The following is a 19,064-nucleotide window of genomic DNA, read 5'->3' as shown; positions in this document are numbered from 1 at the left end:
CTGCGATAAGAGAAAAGAGAGGGAAGAATAGAGAAAGAGAGTGAGAAAGGAGGGGAAAAGAAAAGGCAATCGCTGAGCCCGTTCCATCCCCCCCCCCCCCCAGGCGGCACAGCCTGCCTCTTAGGAGGCCTCTGAAGCGCCACACGCTGTGGTGGTAAGAGCAGACGCTCAGGGTTGTGTGACTCAGCCCTTGTGACATTTCTGTGTGTAAAGCGCTCCAAGTCTCAGTGGTGGCGGGTGGACTAAAATGGTCTTGCTTCTCGGGGGGGGTGGGGGTACGGGCTCCAAGTTGCAACGGAGCTTTTAAACCTGACTGGCCACATGTCCAACCCTGCACAACCCTTAGGATAAAAAAACTCTATTTCAAAAATCTTATCAAGGGTTCAACCTCTCAGCCAAAGAAGTGACACCATAGTATTTCTGTTGGATAAATACCTGGTTGGTTTTGGGGGGAATGTGGTATTTTCCTGAAGTATGTAGCCCATGTAGCTAGCTAATGATGTAACGTTTTATCCTATTTTCCCAATGCCAATGACAACTACATAGCTATGTTTACACATAACACTCTCTTGCTGTCTGTGTTTAAGTTAACTATTCTTTGAAGTGTTATTTGAGGGTGTCTGTCTTATATTGGCTTCAAATGGGATATTTTACAAATGTGGTGATGCAGGCTAACATACTTGTGTGTTTTTTATAGTTGTAGGATTAGATTAGTTTAGATCAGATCAGATTAGATTCAACTTTATTGTCATTGTGCAGAGTACAAGTACAGAGACAACAAAATGCAGTAGAGCCAACGAAATGCAGACGTGAATGAGACACGAAGGTAGTGTTAGCAAGGGCAGCCATATGATTCATGCTATGAGGTTATGTGATTGTGATTCACTGTGTTTCTTTCCCCAATTTTCTCTCTTGTGGACTAGTGCTGCAGCAGTAGCCAGCCAATGCTCTCGCTTTGGAGGGGGTGCGATTTGTTTTTGGTAGAAACGCCTACCTTACCTCTAGCTGGATCATCAGAGGACAGACATGTAAGTTGACAAGTTGTGTGTTAAACATCAGTCTCAAATTATCTATACATTCACACACACACACAAGCAAACGCACACACATACATATTTAAGAGTTTCGACACTTTCATAACGCTTTCACTTGATGTCCACCTCCCTAAAAATAACGAAAGTATTCAAGCACTCCTAACCATGTAAACAAACAACAAAACAAGCATGTGTGCTTGCGTGTGTGTGTGTGTGTTAGTGTGTCATCTCTTGGTTCAGGCAGTCAGTCCGTGCGTCTTCAAACGAGCACATTGATGTCACAGAGGCGTCTAATTAACACTGCGGCTGTGTGTGTGAGGAGCATTGTGGCAGGGGGGGTGTGAGGGTGTGTGTGTGTGTGTGAGCGTGCGGTGCTTTGAAGCCCAGGACACTGGTGAGTTATCAGGGGCAGCCACAGAGGGCCATTGGGATGTCGTGCTTCCCGTCCTCCACTACTGCGTGTTTATGTGTCATAAAGTCTGCAGTTATTCATTCTCCTGGGCTCATTTCATCTGCCCACCCAGGCTTTGTGTCTGTGTTTCTGTCTCTCTTCCTCTCTGTCTCTCTCTCTGTCTCTCTCTCTCTCACATCGCCGTTTGAACACAGAAACAGACGAGGAGGGAAATCAGTAGGTGGGCAAGGTGTGTGCGTGTGTGTTGCTCTTTTTGTTGAGCCCCTTGTTGTCATGTGTTGAGAAGACGGTCTTGAATTCTTATTGTTTCATATGTGGGACACACACACACACACACACACACACACACAGCTGGACGTGCCCTAAAGGCAGTGGGCAGCATGGTGCGTTTCAGCCACAGGAAATCTCAAAGGGTCGGAAGAGTAAGACTCTCTTCCTCATTCTTTTTTTCCATACGCCTCTGCTGTATTCCCCCCCCCTCTCTCTCTCTCTCTCCTTTTTTAGTCTCACCCTTCCTCTCTCCATCTGCATCACTCACCGTCTCCACTTCAGTGCCCACTTGTCAGTGTAGACGTTATTCTAAGTGACGAACTCTCAATTCAACTAAATTCAATTCAGTTGAGCTTCATTTTTTTAACATATTTTAAACACACACACACACACATAAAATTCAATGTGAGTGTCTTGTAGTTCGTGCTGTTCTGTCTGGCTCACATGCTGTAGATCTGTTGTCCTACATTTCTGCCGGGGTGTTTGAGCCGCAGAAACTAGAATAGCAGATTAAACTATCAATATTTCAGCACTACGCCCAGACTGACTGACAGAGAGACAAACACGCTCCACGCTTCACTGCAGAGACATGTTGAATAGCGAGCAACATGCTGAGGGCTAAGGAGAGGGAAAACGCTGAGATGACAAACCACACACACACACACAACACACACACACACAACACACACACACAGTCATCACACACACAACACACACAACACACACACACACACAGTTGTCAGTGGTTGGTAGGTTGTCGTGAGACATGTTTGAGTGAATTGTTGGGGATTTCATGAATCTTGAAAGAAGTGGTGACATGGGGGGAAAATAATCCTGATTTCTTGAGTTCCCACCACCTTCCTCTCTCTCACTCAAGTGCTCAGCTTGCAGTTATGCATTACCCTCTCCTCCAGTAACCTCTCCATTCATCCACCTCAGTGTGTGGGGTAATAATTATTGTATATTACGTTTTTACAGACTTACATATGTATTCATACTAGGGCTGTCAAAATAACTGATTCATTTCGATTAATTAATTTGAGAAAAAATAACTGATTAAAAAAAATTAACGCAGATTAATCGATTCTGTATGACCTTTGACCCCGAGCCGTTGTAGTCAGTAACCAGTAGACTGTAAAATGAAGGAGAGAGAAGAAAATGTGCTGCCTAGATCATTGATTGGAACATTTACTTTTAAAAAACGGCCTTATGGTGTTGATAAAAATAAAGTGTTGATTAAAATAAAGTCCTCTGCAATGTCTGCAGCAAGGATTTTGCATTTCACCGGAGTTAATCAACTCTAAAGTCGCACATCAATGCAAAGAAATAGTGTTGACATTGAGGGGTGTGCATTTATTTTCATTGTGTCCGCTAGGTTATATCTGTGGCCTGAAATACCTTGTATGTTAAAGAAAACTTCTTCCCGAAGCACATTTATTTCCTCAGCATATTAGGTCATCATATATTATTATGGCCATTATTAAAACTAGATGTACCGCAGAGCGGTACAAAATATGACCGCCGCCCAGTCCAGCACATTTTTTCCACAAAAATAAATCACGCTGAAAGGCCTATATGATTCTAACTGTCTCACTAAATTGCATTATCCACACTCAATTCTCACTGGTATCTGCTAGACAACAAGTACCAAAACATGATTAGTTCATAGATTTCACATGTAAAATTCATTTTATACAACCCCACCTCCATCTTGCCTGTTCATAATTCTGAGAAATTCTTGAATTGTGTGCATGTGTGCATGTACATGTTTATGTTATGCGTGTGTGTGTGTGTGTGTGTGTGTGCGTGCTTGTGTGTATGCCTGCGTATGTGCCTGTGCATGCAAGCGTACATATGTCTACTGTGTGAGTATGTGTCATACGTATGATTACTGTGAATGTATGTGTGTGTGTGTGTGTGTGTGTATCTGTTTGTGCACATGTGTGCACATGAAATGGGTTAACATGACCCCTGGAGGCAAACATACGGAAAAAAATGGTCATCCTAGGCCCTACAGTTCTCAAGATATTCACAGAGAACTGTGTCTGCCCTACCCTCCTTTCGGGGGGTCCAGTCCAGCGGGGGGGCTACAGATCACAACAAAAAATTACGGTTCCATGCTATCCATGTGGGGGTACATGCCCACCAAGTTTTGTGTACCCCGGTCTTTCAGTGTCCCGGGAATCCTTGTTGGTGTACGTCACTAAATGTACACATAAATTATTTTATTGTAAGGCCCCCCATGAACGAAAGTACACAAAACTTGGCATGCATTCGGAGGGTGACATAATGATCACCCTCCGAAATGAAATTTCGTGCAGTTTTGACCTTGTCAGCCAGAGATATTGTGATGAAAACACCTAATTTTTTGCTTTTTAATTTTTAACTAGGTGGCGCTATACATGAAATAAGTGGTATTGGGATGGGTTGACATGCCCCCTTAAGACCAACATACATAAAAAAGGTGGACCTCCTAGGCCCTACGGTTATCGAGATATTCACAGAAAACTGTCTCCGGCCACCTACAGGCCAGTTGGTGTATAGTAACATAAATGAATTTATTGTGTGGCCCCCCATGAACGGAATTCCACGAAACTTGGCGTGCATACAGAGGGTGTCATAATGATCCTACACTTCCAATTTTGTACTTTGTTAGGTCACAGATACCTTCAATTACAACACCTCATTTTTACTTTTTTGTGTTTAACTAGGTGGCGCTATACATGAAATGAGTCGTTATGGAATGGGTTGACATGGCCCCTTGAGATCAACATACAAAAAAAAAATGGTCCTCCTAAACCCTACGGTTTTCGAGATATTCACAGAAAACTGTGTCTGCCCTACCCTCCTTTCGGGGGGTCCAGTCCAGCGGGGGGGCTACAGATCAAAACGAAAAACGATGGTTCCATGCTATCCATGTGGGGTTACATGCCCACCAAGTTTCGTGTACCCCGGTCTTTCAGTGTCCCGGGAATCATTGACAGAAATTTGGGCATGCGAAAAAGAAAAAAAAAAAAAAAATCTGACTAAACCTATATGACCGCCGCTTCGCTGCGCGGCGGTCATAATAATAATAAAAGAGTTTTTGAACTTTAATGTCACTAATGCTGATTATTCAATGATTCATTTCAATTTAAATATTTAAAATACTTTTGCAGCAAAAATTATATATGTGATTAATTTAGATTAATTAATCACAGAGTATGTAATTAATTAGATATTTTTTTTTAATCGATTGACAGCCCTAATTCATACTGTATGCATTCAGGTACCCACATAGTGTGTGTGTGTGAGAGAGAGAGAGAGATAGAAAGAAAAAGAGAGAGAGAGAGAGAGAGTGAGAGAGAGAGAGTATGTTTGCAGGTCAGTTCAGTCAGACTGGCCTTTGGATGGCAAGATGGCAGATGGCCGTGTGCTGTGATCGATGGGTAAATTGCAGTGGGTAGGGGGCTTGTCACTGTAGCTGTGTGTTGCCGGGTGTGTATGTGGTATTTACCTTTGATTGATGTTTTAACTAGTGTGGTGACACCAGCACATCTGGTGTGTGTCTGTGTGTGTGTGTACTTCTGTGTTTGTGGGTATTTAATTTTTCAAGTCTGTTAGACAAGACCAGGGAAGAAAAATATCAAGTTTATGAAACTGTGATGTTCTTGGAGTTAGTTACTCACTGTGTGTTGTGTTGTGATATGTGTCTCTTTTCTTTTGAAGTATGTTTGGATTAAATACCGAGTTTATGAAACATTGATCTTCTTTGAGTGTGTATTGCACACATATGACTGAGTGCAACAAACATGATGAATGACAGGTCTGTTAGTGTTGTTTATTGTTCTCCCTCATATGTCAAATTACTGTACTTTGTGAAAAAGTGTTTGTGTTCACTTAGCATCTGTCTCTGTCTGTCTGTCTGACAAACATACATATGTATTCTCTCTTTCTTTATATGTGTGTGTGCAAGTCAGTGAGTCTGTGTGCTAATATGTGAGTGTGTGTCTGTGTGTGAGAGAGAGTGTGTGCGTGTGCGTGTGTGTTTCATTGTGTTTGCGTGTGCGTGTGCGTGTGCGTGTGTGTGCGTGTGCGTGTGCGTGTGTGTGTGTGTATGTGTGTGTGTGCGTGCATGCGTTTGTGTGTGCGCGCATAAGAGAGGGAGAGACAGTGCGTGTTTACCAATCAGTTATATTTACCAATCAGTTTCCCCTAGGCAGAGATATGATGATGCCAGATCAGAGGGCACAATGGGGGAAAATGTGCATGTGCTGCCTAAGGCAAAAATGACACACACACACAGGCACAATGTTTTAACTTCTCTAATTGATTTGCAGGTGTGTAATGGACTCTGTGAGGCTGTGGACTCGTGAGATCGCTCATCACTGCTCTGAAGTGCCGGTGGGACGAACGCTGCAAAAACTCAAATGTGTTCAGATGAGCTGGCCGACCACTAATCGTCTCACCTAATTGAAAACTGTAAGCGGGTGTCAGCTCCATTGCTTAGCACATATATTTGATGTGTGTGTGTGTGTGTGTGACTGTAGTTAAATTAATTACATTTCTGTTGTTGCATAAGCGGAGTTTTTGGTGTGTGTGTGTGTTGTGTGTTTGTGTCTGTGTGTGTGTGTGTGTGAATGTGAGTGATTTGCATCTCTTTTAGTCACCCAACTGTATCAAAACAACACTGAGTTCCAGCACATGCCCCACACAGACCAGCACATGCCCCACAGACCAGCACATGCCCCACACAGACCAGCAGATGCCCCACACAGACCAGCACATGCCCACACAGACCAGCACATGCCCCACACAGACCAGCACATGCCCCACAGACCAGCACATGCCCCTCATAGACCAGCACATGCCCCACACAGACCAGCACATGCCCCACACAGACCAACACATGCCCCACACAGACCAGCACATGCCCCACAGACCAGCACATGCCCCTAATAGACCAGCACATGCCCCATAGACCAGCACATGCCCCTAATAGACCAGCACATGCCCCACACAGACCAGCACATGCCCCACACAGATGAGCAACACTGAGCAAGGCTCAGTCTATTCAATGCACAGCCCTGCAGATGGTGGATCTGTGTGGACTAGACACGGTGCCAACAACAGCCCGCACAGATCCCAGGAGCTTAAAGCCTGACAGAGGACTGGACTGAGGACTGGAAGCACTGGCACTGGACGGTCCAGTCTGCTCCTCAGTGTTTGACCCAGTTCAGTGTGTTGGTGTGCAAGATAGTCAACGTAAGACCCACAGCTTTGGAGGTCTTCATCCATTTATCTTCAAATGACATATAATGTGGGGAGAGAGAGTATGTGTGTGTGTGTGTTTGTGTGTGTTTCAATGGCTGGTTCTGACGTCCCTCTATGTAAAAGCACTGCCTGGATATTCATGTGCATCTGCATATTTTAGGTGTTTCGTCTTTGGAGGGTCTTACTTATGAGTAGGGATGTTCGATATTGGCTTTTTTGCCGATATCCGATATGCCGATATTGTCCAACTCTCAAATTTCGATTCCGATATCAGCCGATACCGATGTCGATATGTGGGTTATTTTTCCTCAAAACTAATTTAGGTAACATCACATATCTCCTGTTGTGGAATTAACACAACATGCTTAATGTTATTGTGATGCCCCACTGGATGCATTCTTGAATGCAACAAGGCTTTCCAAATGTTAACATTGTCTGTGCAAAATAAGAAAAATACTTCAACTTAATTTAGGGAAAAAGTGCCATGTTTATTTTTTATTTTTTAATTGTCTCAAACAACAGTTTGGATTACACTCTCCCTGAGATAATCTTGACAATGCCCACAACAAATAGGGCAAATTTGACTTCTTTGCAAATGATAAAACATTGTACCTGAACAACTATGTGCAACATAGCAGAATGTAAAGCCAACTAAAATAACAGGCATAGTGTATGACAGGCTACCCTTTTTCTGTGTTAAATGAGCCTGCATTTGTAGGATGCTTCATGAACTGTTTCTTTAACTAAAACTCAATCACCTTAATTGAATGAATGCACAAATATGAGTCAATTACACTGTGGCAAGCAACTATACTGCACAATTTTGAAAACATTTGTTTGAGCTACAAAAAATACTTCAGGCTTGAGGTGAAGTACATAACGGGCCATACCCACAATCAGGCTTGGAATTTCACCATTTTAGGGGCAAGGCCACTTGGCCTTCAGTTGGGCATATTTGGTGGGGGGCACAAAGGCCACATGTCAGGGCACCAAGGCCAAAGTTAACTATACAGTAGTGGGCTATAAAAATGATCAAAGTTGTATTCACTGCAGTAGACCTGCATCACTGTATACAAAAACATAAAACATGACATATTACATATAACTGTAAATCATCTGATCATCTAATATTTTCAGATATCTAGGCTATATTTAACATTTATTTTATATTTGGCCTGTTATGAAATCATGTATTGAACAATTTAAGCACAGCTCAGCTTTAAGAAACTCAAATAGCCTAGATGCATGCTTAGCATTTTGTGATCATTAAGGCTACTTTCACAAACTCTTACAGTCAGCTGTCCTCTGATTTACCGATATCTAGGCGACATTTGTAATATTTGTTTTGTATTTGGCCCGTTATGAAATAATGTGGAACAATTTAAACACAGTGTAAAACTTAAATCCCAAATTTGGAGACATCCATGTATGTTGAAATTTACTGCAAATTCAAAACGGGATTAGTCTGGAACGGTTAACTGTACAGGGGACTGATTTACACCTTTCTGTTCGGTAAGGTCTGCTGTTTATTCTGATATATGGTTTGTCATATGTTAAACGAAGGGTTCTGAAGTATTCCACCGAGATGAATGGGTAGGGAGATGGACGCAAAACCTTCAGTAGAATTTATGATTGAATGATATTATTTACTTTTCTCGCGAACCGTTCACCACAGCAATTAGCGGCTAACATCGTTTAAAAGCTGAGAAAAAGCTCTTTCATGTGATACTTGTGATGTCTGTGTGATGAGTAGGCTACTTCGCGAGTAGTTCAACTGAGAAGAATGGGTTAATTTGGACGCACTTTCTTGCGCTGTCACTTTCTCCACTGCGTAATTTGGCCATAGGCCAAATATATATCGCTATTAGTAGGACACAAAGCAGAATATTTAAAGAAGGGGGCACCAAGGCCACCGTGGCCTGTAAACCTCTGATTTTCAAAGGGGCGTCACGGCCAACTCAAGGGGCTACGACGGCCATGGCCAATTCCAAACCACAGACATAATGTTGAAACTACGCCTGTTTGAGTCGTGATTCACTCGGATCTTTCACCCGTATCTTTAAATTAACCCACGAGTCGCGAGTCTCTAGTATCATTAACTCGGATCAGTTGAGTCCTACTACAATTCAATCTAAAACGATAAACAGCGCCACACACAAACCTCTTGCAACATTAGCTAGCCTACTAGCCATCATATCTGCCAAAAATGTAACCATTTCGTAAGTAGGATAACCACAACTCCACAAATCAACTCAAGCGACTGAGTGAGCAGGCAGTCTGAGATAACTGGTTAACTTCCCGCAGAGCCGGGTTAGTCGGATCAGCCAGCCGGTTAGGCTACATGAGTACGAGTCGGCTACGGCTACGTCATAGATATATACACTAGATGTCGCCTTGACTACTGCTGTTCATTGGAACGAATGCGTCAATCGAGACGCCATTTTGCTTCAGTGATCCACTCCTCTATAATGCATTAGTTTCAATCTGGGCAAAGATCTAGCGAAAATAAAACCACCATAAATCGTCAAAATCTCAAGCAATCATCTAGTTTTTTGGGTTGTTCCAACTGACAGGCATGTATTTATGGTTGAGTCTAGAGTAAACTAAGCTTAAGACGATAATAAAGATACATTTTACCCGTCTAGCCCCATAGACTCCCATTCATTCTGCACTAGCTAGCGGCGGCCCCTAGAGGAACAATGAGTAAACTGCAACCAGGTTCGATACAATGAGAGTAAACAGGCTCTTCGTAGACATGCTCTGGTTGAGGCCACATACCCCTCGTCTCGTTTACTCATGTAAGTTGTAATCTCACCAGAAGTTGCTGTAGATCTGTAGAACATTTACCTCTGCTACTACATAGGCTAGGCCAGTCGTTACTTTTATAATCATGGGTCAGTGCCATGGGCAAACGAGATGTAGCTGAATTCATAAATGACAAAGCCATGAGAAAGGTGATTTTCTTACGTTTCAACAACAAAGAAGCCGATCTGCCATCGTTGTGAGAAGTTCCCAAATTTGTCGCTAATCGCTAAAAAGGTTTTCTATCGCTGGGGATGGCCAAACGTCGCTAAATAGGTAACGCTGACAATACAGGAGAACTAGTTTAGCGCTTCAGATCCCTGTACCAAGATGGCGGCGGTGTTGACGCATGCTGAGAAGCAGAAGGCGACATCTAGTGTATATATCTATGCGGCTACGTTGTCATGAGTGGCTGTAGACGAGCGAGTAGCTCCTCCTCAAAGTGAAAAGCAATTCCACAACAAAAGCCATTCTTCACCTCTAAAATAACATTCAATGTTCTGCATGTAGCCTAGGCATACTTTAGATTTGGTGTATAGATGTGTAGCATATTAAAATGCAATTAGGTCGCGCAGACAGTCCGAAACATTGCACGCTCTTAATGGAGCTGCTTTGTATACCCGGGTTAGTCGGATCGCTGGGCCGGGCGGTTACGTTATGAGTGCGAGTCAGCCGAATCAGCCGGCGTTGTCATGAGTGGATCAGTAGACGAGCGAGTAACTCCTCGTCAAGGTGAAAAGCAAATCCACAACAAAAGCCATTCTTTCACTTCTGAAATAACATACAATGTTCTAAACGTAGGCATAGCCTACTTTTAAATGCAATTAGGTCGCGAAGACAGTACGAAACATTGCAAGCTCTGTATGGAGCTGCTCAGGCTAGCCGGGTCAGTTGGATCTGCAGGGCGGGCCGGTTACATTGTTATGAGTGCGAGTCAGCCGAATCAGCCGGCTACGTTGTCATGAGTGGATCTTTAGAGGAGCGAGTAACTCCTCGTCAAGGTTAAAAGAAAATCCACAACAAAAGCCATGCGTTCACTTCTGAAATAACATATATTCTGCACGCATAGCCTACTTTAAAATGCAATTAGGTCGCGAAAACAGTCTGAAACATTGCAAGCTCTGTATGGAGAGTAGGCTAGCCAGTCGGATCAGCCAAGCGGGCCGGTTACGTTGTTGTTATGAGTGCGAGCCGAATCAGCCGGCTAGTTGTCATGAGTGGATCTGTAGACGAGCAAGTAGCCTAGTTTCTACTCGTGTCAAGGTGATAATAATAATAGGCCTAATGAGAATAGTAGTAGTAGTAGTAGTAGTAGTAGTAGTAATAATAATAATAATAATAATAATAATAATAATAATTTAGTCACTGCAGGGCATTTCTATGTTCCTGTTTCTATGTCTACATTGAAAGTCAATTGCTTAGGCTAAGACAATAAATAAACAGTCTGGCTCAAACTGCTTTCTTTCCCATGAGTGGGTGGAGGTTTTGATGCTATTATATTAGGCTATTTTATATTATATTATATTATGTTTTATTATATTATATTATATATGATATTATATTAGTCTACCTAACATGATATATATATATATATATATATAGCTATGATTAATAGGCTAATAATATTAGTTGCCTAGTATTAGCTGCTTATAATACCTATTAGAATAGATTCATAGTAGCCTACTATTAGTATATAGTAGTGGTAATAAACATTGTAGCAGAGTAGCATTAGACCTAGGCAAATGTTCTATTGTTAACAAAACAACAACAAATAATTAATTATTATAATATAGGCTACCCTCCCTGTCAATAAGATCAAAGTTTCTGAACATGAGCACCAAAAAGATGAACAATGTGTGGATGCACTTTGACCAGGAGACCAAAACTCTTAGGCTAAATGCAAGTACTGCAAAAACCTGGTTTCAAATCATGGAGGATCCACATCCAACATGAGAAGGCACTTAACGAAATGAAGCACCCCACTGCACTGCTTGAACGTAGGACTGAATTTCTTTGCGATTTAGCAATACTGACTCAAGTGACTCAAGTGACTCGTTCAACCCGGATCAGTTTAGTGAGTGACTCAGAATAACCCGGATCCTTAAAAGGAATCGAGTTTAACAGGCCTAGTTGAAACAGAGCGAGCAAGTTTGTTACTGCAGCCATCCACATGCTTCAAGACGCAGCTTGATGAGGTCATCATCTGTGCGCCGGTAAACGCTTCAGGAACGCAAGCATTATTTTATCGGTTTTAAGGCAAAAAAAATCCGATAACGATATTAACAGATATTACATTTGTATGCTAATATCGGGCCGATAATATCGGTGGGCCGATATTATCGGACATCTCTACTTATGAGCCATTAGCATCCATAAAACCTTCTCATGCATGCACACCTCTCTTTCTCTCAGGCTGTTCCCTGTACACACACACATATGTAAGTCCACATCTCTAACTTTCCTTTCCTGTAGTTTTTACCCCACCCACACACACACACACACACACCATGTACTAACTCTCACATTTGAACACACATTAACACCACTATAACAACCAATGCTAATTAAAGTAGAGATTATCATAATTACCTTCCTCTTGTAATGATCTTTCTGTGCCATTTCATTAACAGCATAGGGCCCTAACAAGTAAACTCTGACACAATATGAGCTTCCCATTATAATTTAATAAGGGCACTGTCTACCCTACAGTATCATTGGGACTTTGAGTGTGTGTGAGTGTCTGTGTGTGTGTGTGAGAGAGAGAGAGAGAGAGACAGAGTGTTTATGTAGGACAACTAAATTTTAGTGTGTGTGTGTGTGCCTTGCATCATGCTTGTGTGTATATTGTGTGCAGACAACGGTCTTGAGGTCTTCATTTGAACAAAATGTCCTTTCAGACAATCCTGTGGAGTTTTTTTATGACTTGTTTCTGATTGAAACAAATGATAATAGGTAGCCATTTTAGATAGTAAAGAATGTGGCCATAAAGTGCAGCTGGACAAATTGAGCTCACATATTGTGCCACTGAAAACCTGGATAACAGATAAAGAATCCGATGATTACATCAGGTCGTTGCATTCAAATTCAAAAGGAAATGTTATCCAACCTGGCTCTTAGTATGCTCAGCTTATACTCCCTATTCATCACTACTTACATCTCTGGATTTCCGGTGACCTTGGCATAGCAATCGCTCTTCCTCAGCTAAACCGCAAAACCTGCGGGATATGATATAATAGAGGCCGCCAAAATGTATTAATCTCTGCGTCTTTCACCACGACACTTGACATGTCGCTGGTCATGTCGGGCGGAGAGAAGCAAGCTCATTAGTGTCTCCTTGGTGACGGATCCTCATCAGTCGGGCTTTGACGGACGTCTCACCTCTTCCCTGAGGGGAGGACGATGAGTGGTCTCGCTGTAGAATCGATTACACTCTGCACTTTGACTCCTTGATGTAGTTGTTTTTTAATAGGAAGGTTTGAGAGAGGAAGTATTTATTGTTTGTGTTTATTTGGATGCCAATAATCTGATCTGCCCATGGTTTTTCCTGTGATTGCAAGAGACAGTACCGATTAACTGATGAAAGATGTTATATCTTAATAATACTGTATGTACCTATATATATATATATATATATATATATAGGTACATACAGTATTATTACATATTAGCAACCCTGATACCATGAATTAATTGATGTACATCAAGGCCCATATTGACAAACCATTTTATTTTATCTCTAAGAGTACTCCTAAATTGCATTAAACATTTTAAGAGTGAAAAGTAGTGACCGATACTGCCATCGAGGATCGGGCCGATACTAGGCCCATATACTCGTACTCGTATTCATAAAAATTCCCCGATACCACCCACCAATACTTCACCGATACTCAGTTTCCCCTAAACCACTGTAGCTGCTACGCTTTCATGAAGCCTTCTCACGAAGCTTATTTCAGTCTTGCGCTTGAAGAACATACAACAAGCTAGATTCATGTATCTGCGTTGAATCTATGCAGCTAATACCCTTGCACGTATGTTCTTCTGTTTTAACTATAGCTCACCTAAACTATGCGTGAGTGTAGCCTAGTTGATGTTGTGCATCGCTGGTGTAGTGTACGGTAGGTCTGTACTTTGCGCTGGTTGGGGATATGTGGCTTAGCATACAAAACAAACTCCATGGGGTTTACTGATAAATGTAAAATAACTAAAATGTTAACTCATTTTGATTAGCATTTTTGCTATCATGCTAGCTTATGGTGTGTGGTCACTAATATGCTAATTTGTTACATATTCTTTTAAATAATAAATAATTCTTTCCTGTAAATTGTTTATTTTTCATGTAGTAATTTAGCCTGGCTAACGTCAGACCTCATCTCATTGAGATGGGGTCTGGGAACTAGACATTCATTTTCTCGTATTTGAAACGTGGTTTAGGAATGCCCAGAGCCGTTGATTGGGCGCTACGAATTAAATGCGTCTGTAGGTAGCTCATAACGGCTTCGGTGTGTCGTCATCGTCTTGCTGCCCTCCCTCCGTTCTGTGATTGGTTCCGGTTCCTTCGTTGAGGTGAAAACGAAGTCCATAGAATCCAACCTGCCTAGCAGCGTGAATAAAATCGCGCGCGTAAGGCAGCATGGGGAAACCCAGGCTAGTAGTAATTAGTAATAAAAGTAAACTTAGTAATAAGCACAAGTGGTTAAAAAAATAACTGTCATGCAAAAAGGCTTAACAGGAGTTGTCCATTATGGATGCTTATACCTGGTTGCTATGTTTACATTTACACCTGGAATGACCAAACTGGTGTTCCAGGAAAAATGTGGCATCAGGGCAACAGCTGAGGCCAAAATGATATGATAATAAATGATAATTTCTATTGGAATAAAACTGCATATTTGTGAACATATATATTATTGTAATGGAGAATAATGGGGGGAAATGTAATGATGATGTCATTGACCCCCAGAGGTCAGATACAAAATGGCTCCACGTCTAAAATTAAACCTTAGAGTGTGTAGATTTTATGTGGAAACATTCATGCTTTACTCATAAAATGCACAATTGTTATGCTTATGCTTGCAGCCTACCTATAAGAGCTCCGTTTGTTGGCATATTTTCTCACATTTGCTTGCTTGCAGTCACCACGGTGGTTGGCTGTTGAGTGACAGGCCTGTGCTGATGAGTAGGCATGCCATGCAGAACTGCGAAGGTTGAGAGATAAAAAGAAATACAAATGAAATAGTAATGGAATACACTACAGGCTGACAGTATCTTTGGAACTTTGTAAATATGGATCTGTATGACACATTTGCATAGGCAGGAAGAAGTTAGTTTACACCTTGATAAAGAAGTTAGTTTACACCTTGACAAAGAAGTTAGTTTACAGTTACACTTTGACAATTAATGGTTTTGGTTGTTGTTGGTGGTCTTATTGCATCCCTTACATGCAGGGGCGCTGCTAGAAAATGTGGGCACTATGACAGACAATAATTCTGCCCCCCTCCCATGTAGTATTATAGTTATTGTAACCCCCCCCCCCCCCACCCAACATATGATCAGACAGAGCCATGGAGAGTGGCTGACTACTCATCGCCACCTCTGAATTCCCACAACATCCAAAACCGAAACGCAGATGCCATAAGCCGCAGAACAATTAATAGCCATCAAGAAAAGCATCAAGCAAAACAGCACAAAACAGCGGACAGATATTCCACAAAAAGGTCACAGGAAGTGCACCCCACAGCCTACTCCATAACAAAAAGCCACCTGTAACTCACCCATTAGATGTTCACTCTATGGGCCTTCTGTTCAGCAAAGTCATTGATGATATATCAATGACATCCAACTGCTGTTCTCTATGGAGAGTATGGCCAATCCACTCAATCGTTCTTGTCCCATGCTAGCCTACTCCTTAGGTAGGACTTAACATCAGCATTACTAGCATCAACGCCAGCAGCAACATTCGAGTGCTCTAGAATCTTTGATTCGAGGTGTTTCATTAATTTGGAGTTAGTCTCCACCAATTCTAGTCTTTTTTCTCGTCTCGTCTTCTGTGTGCCACTTTCTAGCTTACTAATTGCTAATTGCAACACATCCAGAAGTAGCTTTACAACATAACGTAATCATGAATTAAGATCATTGGATAAACACATATTCACATTCCCAGCAGGCCTTGTTCCTTCGTTAACATTGTCAATAAAAAAAGAAATGTTGCAGGTAATTGTTTTACTTCTAAGTCACATTTTTATATTGTAACATCTGAACATAACCACAATACAAAAACAAAAATACACATACAAATAGGGTCACCATAACTACTAGTTACAAAGCAAAAGAGTGGTATTAACAGCTGTCATCCCTCACTCTAAAAATGTTAGCTGGGTAGCTGATAACTTTCATAAAGGTTTGATCTTACTAACGATGATGTTGAGTGGTGGGCCCGAGCAATGACGGGAGGGAGCTCATGTCGGGAACGTGGTGGTGAGCTCTCGTCTGTAGTTACGCCACTGCATAGTTGAGGGCCCCCTGTCAGTGCTGGGCCCTAAGAATTGTCCTAACTTCCCTAGCGGCGCCCCTGCACAATTGTTCCCTCGCGATTGAGATGTATGTGCATTTCAAAACATTGTGGTTGGAATGATACAAACTGGTGCTTTTTGTCCTAAAGTTAAGACTAACACACCCATTATTTTTTAGAGTTTCTCCTAAAGCCGCCAGTAAGGGGCTACTTATAAGTACCCCTCTTCTACTGCACTTTTTACCCCCCCCCCCCCCCATTAATGCACAAATAGGCTGACACCAGACATAATTTCACTGCATTTCTTACTTCCAGTAACTATATGCATGTGACAATAAACTTCCTTGTATCCTTGTATCCTTATAACCTTAATATTCTCTGTAAATATGGGCCCTGCACTGTTACCCTGAGGATAAATTACTAAAAGAGTCAGACAAAGATGGAGTTAAAGATAAATCTGTTGTGGCTATACATTTCTTGTCTGTGCTCTTATCTGGAGTCGGAGGTGGTCAGGATGTGAATACCTGAATGTTATACATTTGCTTGTTTTTGTCCTAAAATCTCCAATCATCATGATCCTCTTTTTATTCCTTTAACAAGGTGTCGTTTCATGAAAACTAAGCCATGAAGCTCCTCTAATAAAAACCGATGCCGTCGGTCACCGGAAAATTGGCCAGCGTCTCACCGGAGTGCTGTGATTGGAGGGCCTCTGAGGCTGCCTCTCCTCTCCAATCTGCCGAATCAAAAATAGCTCCATTGCCGCCGCCGCCACCGCCACGGGCTTTGATCAACGACGAGCGTGTCAGCGGCACCTGGTTGTCGCACGGGTTCCGATCGAGCGGCCTGATTGTCATTCAGTTGCACCGTCCCAGATGCCAGAGGGAAGGCAGAGCGGCGGAACCGCAGCCAGGTCCAGAAGTGGAGTGGTACCACAAGCACCGGGCCCGGGAGGAAGCACCTTGCGTGCCATATGTCCCTCATCAAGCAGCCCTTTGATAGTCCTTATACGAGGAGTATCTGGGAACATGTCAGTGAATATATTACACGGGTAATCATGTGCTGTGAAGTCAGACCTAGGGGAGCACTGTGTCGGTTTCGCCATGGCGACATGAAATGCAACGTATAGGATGGTGTTAGATAATAAGCCTGATGATATTCTCCAGGGGAGGAAATTAGAAGTGCTCAGTCATGCAGTCACGTTTGGATGGATTTGATCAGATCAGGAAAACATATGTAGATAAACAAATTTTCAATCAAGAGGTCTGCAATCATACCCGGATGTATATCTTGCAGTAGGTACTGTACGTTAAGTGTGCTACCATTCATCACAAGAACAATGTATGTGAGATATGGATGAATTATTGCATTATGCCAAAATTCAAATCTTAGTTTTGAAAAAGACAAGCAGATGTACTTAAATGTCATTGTCCATTTACACCATAAGTTATGTCATTTAATGTTAAGTGTATTGTTCGAAAGATTACTACCACGCTGTAATGATGACGAACCATTGTATGCATGACGATCTTTACTCAGATACTGCTCAGTGCTTTGATCTGTTAATCATTTATTGTTGATTGTTGTGAACTGTATGTAATCTTCAATTCTTAAAAACTCAGAGGTCGACTCTTGGCCTCTCTGGCCATATTATTGCATAGAAGCTGCGAGATGCAAGGCCTGCTGATAAAGCTAGTGTTACCCAGAGACTTTAAATCAATCCTCCCCACTGCCTCCCTTCCTCTATCCCCCTCTCCCTCCTTCCTCTCTTCCCCTCTCTCTCTCTCTCTCTCTCTCGCTCTTCCCCCTACTTCCAGGCTCTGAAGTGCCTCCACAAATGCAGTCAATAACCTGAAGGCCCTCCTGTCCCTTACGAGTTTCTTTGAGCTTTAGATTGGTTGCCGAGAATATCCAGAAACAGAAATGTGTGTGTACTGCTGTTCAGACTGTATAATGAGCCTGGCTATCTGAAGTGTTTGAGATTTGAGGTTTCTACATTAGGACTTTGCTTGAAAGAGAAAGTTGCATACTGGGGATTTAATTAAATTGGGGGTGATCTTCTCTTTAAACAGATCTGCTAAGAGTGAAGCGAGGCTGTGCTTCTACAGATCTACTGGGAGGGACTCCATTTCTAGCCTTGGCAATCAATCAGCAAAGATCTCCTAGTATTTTAGTGTCTAATGTTCAGAATGTTCCTAGTATTTTAGTGTCTAATGCTCAGAATGTTCCTAGTATTTTAGTGTCTAATGTTCAGAATGTTCCTAGTATTTTAGTGTCTAATGCTCACATACCATGGGCAGGTATGACAGATTACAGATTTCAGAATGTTCCTCAAGATTAATAACTGACTCATTGAAGAAAGTTTAGCAAGTAATGGCACAAATAGGATTTGTAATTTACTCAATAACTCTGACTTTTTTTATACATCGTGACTTGGTTTACTGAGGTGTCTTTGTTTAAAAGTCTGACAAGTCAGTGCGTCAGAGATATGTATTATACTTGAATAAATAGGTTTCTGTTTATACTGTTGTTGCTGTGTGGACTGAATTGACATCAGAGTCATTGTACGGAACTTACAGCTTGTTAAATCCCCTTTAAAAAGTGTTATTATTCATACCATTCCCATTCATAAAAAATAGCTCCAACATCTGACACACACACTTAATTCCCATAATTTAACATCCATATTCAGACATCCTTTGGGAAATTGAGATGTTTAGTCTAAAAACAGCCCTTATTTGCATATATCTGTTTATGTGTGTGAGTCTCTCTGCCTCTCGCACACATT

At 41.9% G+C, this 19,064-nt stretch overlaps 1 long non-coding RNA gene across 1 annotated transcript; it reads left to right on the top strand.

The window, feature by feature from the left end:
- The first annotated feature begins 334 nt into the window (after positions 1–334).
- Positions 335–18,731, top strand: LOC143139268 (uncharacterized). Its single transcript, XR_012990364.1, has 3 exons — positions 335–1,028; positions 6,036–6,177; positions 16,880–18,731. It is a non-coding gene; the product is annotated as an uncharacterized LOC143139268 (long non-coding RNA).
- Positions 18,732–19,064: the final 333 nt, after the last annotated feature.

The sequence above is a fragment of the Alosa pseudoharengus genome, unplaced genomic scaffold (genome assembly GCF_046254945.1).
Source record: "Alosa pseudoharengus isolate Yale_2024_CS ecotype anadromous, Long Island Sound unplaced genomic scaffold, YU_APseudo_1.1 YU_APseudo_1.1_scf_22, whole genome shotgun sequence".
Classification (NCBI taxonomy): domain Eukaryota; kingdom Metazoa; phylum Chordata; class Actinopteri; order Clupeiformes; family Clupeidae; genus Alosa; species Alosa pseudoharengus.
This window is presented reverse-complemented; position numbering and strand designations above follow the sequence as displayed.